Raw genomic sequence first — 6,687 nt, 5'->3', positions numbered from 1 at the left:
ATACACAGATGACACAACTTTGCTTGCTGAAAGTGAGGATGACTTGAAGCACTTACTGATGAAGATTAAAGACTACAGTCTGCAGTGTGGATTATACCTCAACATAAAGAAAACAAGGATCCTCACAACGGGTCCAATAAACAGCTTCACAGTGGATGGAGAAAAGATTGAAGTTGTCAAGGATTTTATATTACTTGATTCTACAATCAACACCAATGGAAGCTGCAGTCAAGACATCAGACGACATATTGCATTGGACAAATCTGCTGCAAAAGAGCTCTTTCAAGTAATGAAGAGCAAAGATGTCTCCTTGAGTTCCAAGGTGCACTTAACACAAGCCATGGTATTTTCAATCACCTCTTATGCATGTGAGAGCTGGACAATGAATAAGGAAGACCAAAGAAGAGTTGATGCTTTTGAGTTGTGCTGTTGGAGAAGAATGCTAAGGGTACCATGGACTGCTAAAAGGACTAACAAATCTGTCCTGGAGGAAGTGCAGTTGGAATGTTCCTTGGAAGCAAGAATGGGCAGATTTCATCTCACCTACTTTGGTCAAGTTGTGAGAAGGAACCATTTCCTGGAGAAGGATATCATGCTTGGTAAAGTGGAGGGTTAATGAAGGAGGAGAAGACCCTCAATGAGATGGATTGACACAATGGCTGCGATGATGAGCTCAGGTATAGCAAGGATCGTGAGGCTGGCACAGGACCGAGCAGTGTTTCATTCTGCTGTGCATAGGGTTGCTATGAGTTGGAGACGACTTAATGGCACCTAACAACAACAAAACCTACTGCCATCAAGTCAATTCTGATGCATAGTAACCCCCATTGGGTTTCAAAGGCCATAAATCTTTAAGTAGATTGTCTCATCTTCCTCCCATGGAGCAGCTGATGGGTTTGACCCACTGACCTTCTGGTTAGCAGCCAAATGTCTTACTCAATACACCACCAGAACTCCTTAATTTATATATGGTTATGGATATATTCCCTTTTGCCTACCTATCCCTGACAATTTTAACTGTCTACCTATCAACCCTATTAAACCCATAGTTTAATGATAATGTAGTATTGTGTGTGTGAAAGTATTTACCTTTGTTGTCTCTACCTCTTGCACACCTGTGTTAGTTAAGGTTGTATGTCAACTTGGCTGGGCCTGGTTGAGTGGCTGGGCAGCTGGTGGTAGTTATTCCCCTTAATGAGACTGGCTATCAACTCCACAGTGGGATCTACCACAAGCAGCTGAGTAGCTGCTTTGGGGATGTGGTCTGCTTCCTGTATACAAGAAGCAACTTTGGGAATGGTCTCTAGCTTATGGTGCACTTGAACCCTGCATGTGGCCAAGTCACTGTTCCGTACACTGCCGTGCTTTGCCTATCTTGGGACTTTTAATGGACTTAAATGAATGGCCTGCTGTGTGGTTTGGTAATATGAGGACTGTGCCTTTTCACTTGTCAACCTCAGATTTGTCAGCCTCAGCAGCCAGCAGCTGCCTGAGTGAAGAGATGCCTCTAGTTTCAGTGGGCCGGAAGCAAGAGGCAGTCCTGAAGCCCAAGGTCAAGGGGCTTTAACCCAGCCCCTAGAGCCTGGCACTTTGAACTTGTACTTAAAGCCTCCAAAATTGTAAGAGAATAAACTCCTGTTTGTTCAGCCATCCCATTTGTGGTATAGTCTTGTCAGAGTGGCACTAGGTAGCCAGAATAGCACTTCTCTAGAGGATTTTTTTTTAAGACAGACTTTTAAGCCATCCTTCTATCTATAGTCCCACCTCTTCTTGCATAATATCTCCCCAACTCCATTTTCAGAGATACTAATTCCTGAGCCTTTGGGGTGCTGCAGTATAAATAGGTGACCTGTCTGTCCACTGCCAGTTTAGGATTAGCTTGCTTGGATCCACAGATCCAAGTATCACTCTCCCATTCCTTTACAGTGTTCAAAATTGTATTCATATTGTTTTCTCTCCTGTTCTCATTACACGTTTGTGCTTTTATAAAAATTCTTTTACTGTCATTTTCATAGCGTTTTTGGAGGTAATAGAAGCTGCACTATGTGAAGAAGAATGCACCATCAGGATTGGAGGAAGACTCATTAACAACCTGTGAGATGCAGATAACGCAATTTTGCTTGCTGAAAGCAAAGAGTACATGAAGCTGATGAAAATCAAAGACTACAGCTTTCAGTATTGATTACACCTCAACATCAAGCAAACAAAAATCCTTACACACACAAAAAAAAATAAAGAATAAAGAACATCATGTTATTGTTGTTGTTGTTGTTGTTGTTGTTATGTGCCATCAAGTCTCCGACTCCTAGTGACCTTATGTACAACAGAACGAAACTCTGCCCGGTCCTGTGCCAACCTCACGATCCCTACCATACCTGAGCCCATTGCTGCAGCCACCATGTCAATCCATCTTGTTGAGGGCCTTCACCTCTTTCATTGACCCTCCACCTTACCAAGCATGGCATCCTTCTGCAGAGCATGGTCCCTTCTGACAACATGATCAAAGCTGGTGAGACGAAGTCTGCCCATTCTTGCTTTCAAAGAACATTCTTGCTGCACTTCTTCTGGGACAGATTTGTTAGTTCTTTTAGCAGTCCATGGTACTTTTAGCATTCTTCACCAACACCACAACTCAAAAGCATCAACTCTTCTTTGGTCTTCTGTGATAGTTGGAGCTGTGTGTCAATTTGGCTGAACCACAATTCTGTGTGGTTTAAGCTATTGTGATATGGTTATTCCCATGATGGGATCAGATGACTATGTTTTGAGGAGGCAATCTGTTGAAAGGGAGTTTCTCTAGGCATGTCGCCTGCTTCCAGTATATCTGTGGACATCCTGGGAAAAGAGAAATTCTTCTGTGGATTGGGATTCTGTTGTCCTGCCTACAACTGTCTGTGAGTGAACAATCCACCATTCGGCCTGGAGATCTTGGATTCATCATTTGTTGGAGTCAACAGCTGGTGTACTGCCTGCCAGCCTTGAGCTCCTCAGCCCCTGTGGCTGCAAGAGTCAAGAAAAGCCTTCAGCTTGACATGGAAAAGCCTCCAGCTTGACGTTTGATCCAGGAACTTTGGACTTGCAGGTTTCTATAAGGGTGTGAGCCATTTTCCTAAGACAAATTTCTCTATATTTACATATATATACACTTTACTAGTTTTGTTTCTCTGGAGAACCCATTCTAACACATCTTCCTTATTCATCATCCAGCTCTCATATGCATATAAGGTGATTGAAAATACCATGGCTTGGGTTAGGAACATCTTAGTCTTCAAGAAGATATCTTTGCTCTTCAGCACTTGAAAGAGGTCTTCTGCAACAGATTTGCCAAATGTAACATGTCTTTTGATGTCTTGACTGCTGCTTCCATTGGCATTGATTGTAGAACCAAGTAATATGAAGTCCTTGACAACTTCAATCTTTTCTCCATTCATCATGATGCTGCCTATTGGTCCAGTTGTGAGGATTTTTGTTTTCTTTATATTGAGGTGTAATCCGTAGTGCAAACTGTAATCCTTAATCTTTATCAGTAAGTGCTCCAAGTCATCCTCACTTTCAGGAAGCAAAGTTGTGTTGTCTGCATATCACAGGTTGTTAGTAAGTCTTCCTCCAATCCTGATGCCATGTTCTTCATCATATAGTCCAGCTTCTCAGATTATTTGCTCAGCATACAGATTGAATAAGTATGGTGAAAGGATACAACCCTGATGCACTCCCTTCTCAATCGTAAACCATACAGTATCCCCTTGTTCTGTTGGAACAACAACCCCCAGGTCTATGTACAGGTTCCTCATGAGTACAATTAACTGTTCTGGGATTCTCATTCTTCTCTATGTTATCCACAATTTGTTATGATCCACACCATCAGATGCCTTTGCATATTCAATAAAACACAAGTAAACATCTTTCTGGTGTTCTTTGCTTTGAGCCAACATTATGATAAACAGAGAAAAGATTGAAGTTGTCAAGTATGTCATTTGACTTGGACCCATAGAATCAGCAGTCAAGAAATCAGCTGACATATTGCACTAGGCAAATCTGCTGCAAAAGATCTCTTTTAAGTGCTATAAAGCAAAGATATCACTTTGAAACCTGACTTATACCTAACCCAAGCTGTGGTATTTTCAGTCATCCCATAAGCATGTGAAAACTGTACAGTGGACAAGGAAGACTGAAGAAGAATTGATGCTTTGAATTATGGTGCAGGTGAAGAATATTGAAAATACTATGGACAGCCAAAATAATGAATAAATATGTCTTAGAAGAAGTATAGCCAGAATGTTCCTTAGAAGCAAGGATGGCAAGACTTTGTCTCTCATACTTTGGTCATGTGATCAGGAGGGACTAGTCCCTGGAGAAGGACATCATGCTTGGAAAAGTAGAGGGTCAGCAAAAAAAAAGGATGACCCTCAATAAAGTGGGTTAACAATGGGCTCAAACATAACAACAATTGTGAGGATGGTGCAGGACTGGAGGTGTTTCATTCTGTTGTGCATAAGATCACTATGGGTCAGAAACAACTTGACGGCACCTAACAACAACAAGAGAGGCTAATGTGTTTTCTGACCAGCTGTCTTTAATGAGAAGTTCAACTTAATTATTTAATGAAAAATAAACCTCTCCATTCCAAGTGTTTTATGTAACTACTCTATCCTCAAGGACATAGAGCATAACTTCCCACTGCTTAAGTGTGGGCTGTCATCGGTAACTTCCTTCCAAGAGTACAGAAAAGAGAGAAGGGTGGGGGAGAGTAACTTTACTGTGGAGAAATCTGACAAATACTGTATCAATTGGGTGACCAAGGTCAACATCAGCAGAGATAAGTCATGCTGATAGCATGTTACTTTGATATGACGTGTGACACCTTTGTGATCTCCCTCCCAAAAACTCATATCCCAAGACTATTTATGAGAAAAACATTCAACAAATCCCAATAGAAGGACATTCTACAAAATCCTATCCATAACTGCCAGGGTCATCAAAAATGAGAAAAGTCTGGGAAGCTGTCACAGCCAGCAGGAGCCTGAGGGGACATGACAAATAAATGTAATGTGGTATTCTTATTGGGATCCTGGAACAGAGAAAGGACATTAGGTAAAAAACAAAGGAAATCCGAATAAAGTATATGGACTTTAGTTAATAATAATGTATTAATATGAATTCATTTATTATGACAAATGTGCCTAGCTAATGAGGAATTGAGGCTGAGGTATGTGGGACCTCTCCATACTATCTTTGCAATTTTTCTGTAAATCTAAAGTTATTCTTTTAAAAAAGTTTTAAAAAATAAACTTTTCACATTTAGATTCCGACTATTTATGGATACTTTTATGCCAATAAAAACATGTCAGAAATAATCATTTTACAACTTGGCTCATTCCAGCTCATACTAAAGCTGTCAGCATCTATGCTAATTCCTTCATTAGGATGGATTAGTCATTCTCATTTACAAATATTTATTGAGCAAATACTATGTTCCAGGAAATATACCTGATGCTAGGGCTACAGAGCTTAATAAAATAATGCTCCTATCCTACAAGCAGTTCATATTCTAGGAGCCTGGATGGACATAATACCAGAAATTCTAGACATACAACACCTATAACGAACACACTTTGCTATTTGTCTTAGTTTCATAAGGCTGCAATAACAAAATAGCTTTAAGCAAGTGCAACTGCATGACTAAGCCTGAGTGGAAACCAGCAGAGGAGTCGCTCAGCCAATCCACAGAATTATGTGATATGACAAGTTGTTGTTGCTTAAAGCCATTAAAGCCATAAACTGTGTGGCTTTAAAGAACAGAAATTTATTTTCTAACAACTCTTAAAGCTATAAGTCCAAATTAGGGTCTCCACCATGTCAATTACTTCTGGGAGCTTTGAGAGAGAAACTGCTCCATGTCCCTCTCCTAATCTCCGGGAGTCCTGGACATTTCTTGGAGGCATTTCTTAGTGTTCCTTGGCTTATAGACTCCTTCTCACATAATGTGTTCCTCCTAGGTGTTTCTACGTTTGTCCTTTTCTTTTATTAGATACCACTCAGAACCGCTTAGGATTGGGACCCACCTTTCTCCAGTATGAGCTTGCTAATTTAACTGATAACATCTGCAAAGGAAAACTGTAAGGTCACATTCACCAGAGCAGGGTTTAGGACTTCAGCAAATCTTTCAGGGTGAAACAATTCAGTCCATAACACTACATATATTAAGAGTACAAAGAAAATAAGGGCTGAAATTCTTTTCTAACTTTTTAAAATTTCCTTTTAGGTGAGATGTGAGATCAGTTAAAACTGCATTATCAGTTATGAAATGTACGGAAAAGATTAGCTAAAAACCTGGTGGAAAAGAGTGTATTGACAACAGAGAAACAGAACTTCCTACTTTTTGACATGACGATACATCCCCTCACCAACAACAACATTAAGCAGCGGCTCATCAAGAAGGTACAAGAAGCCGTTCTTGACAAGTGGGTCAATGACCCTCACCGCATGGACAAGCGGTTGCTGGCCCTCATTTACCTAGCCCACGCCTCGGATGTCCTGGAGAACGCGTTTGCTCCTCTTCTGGATGAGCAGTACGATTTAGCCACCAAGAGAGTGCGGCAGCTTCTCGACTTAGACCCTGAAGTGGAATGTCTCAAGGCCAGCACCAATGAGGTTCTGTGGGCGGTGGTGGCCGCATTCACCAAGTAA

The 6,687-nt window shown here is 41.0% G+C and overlaps 1 pseudogene; it reads left to right on the top strand.

The window, feature by feature from the left end:
• The first annotated feature begins 5,030 nt into the window (after positions 1–5,030).
• LOC103206169 lies at positions 5,031–6,687 on the top strand (annotated as a pseudogene).

This window comes from Orycteropus afer, unplaced genomic scaffold (assembly GCF_000298275.1).
Source record: "Orycteropus afer afer isolate SDZICR_OR568_19922 unplaced genomic scaffold, OryAfe1.0 scaffold00302, whole genome shotgun sequence".
NCBI lineage: Eukaryota > Metazoa > Chordata > Mammalia > Tubulidentata > Orycteropodidae > Orycteropus > Orycteropus afer.
Note: the sequence above shows the minus strand (reverse complement) of the source record. Positions and strands in the feature narration are given on the sequence as shown.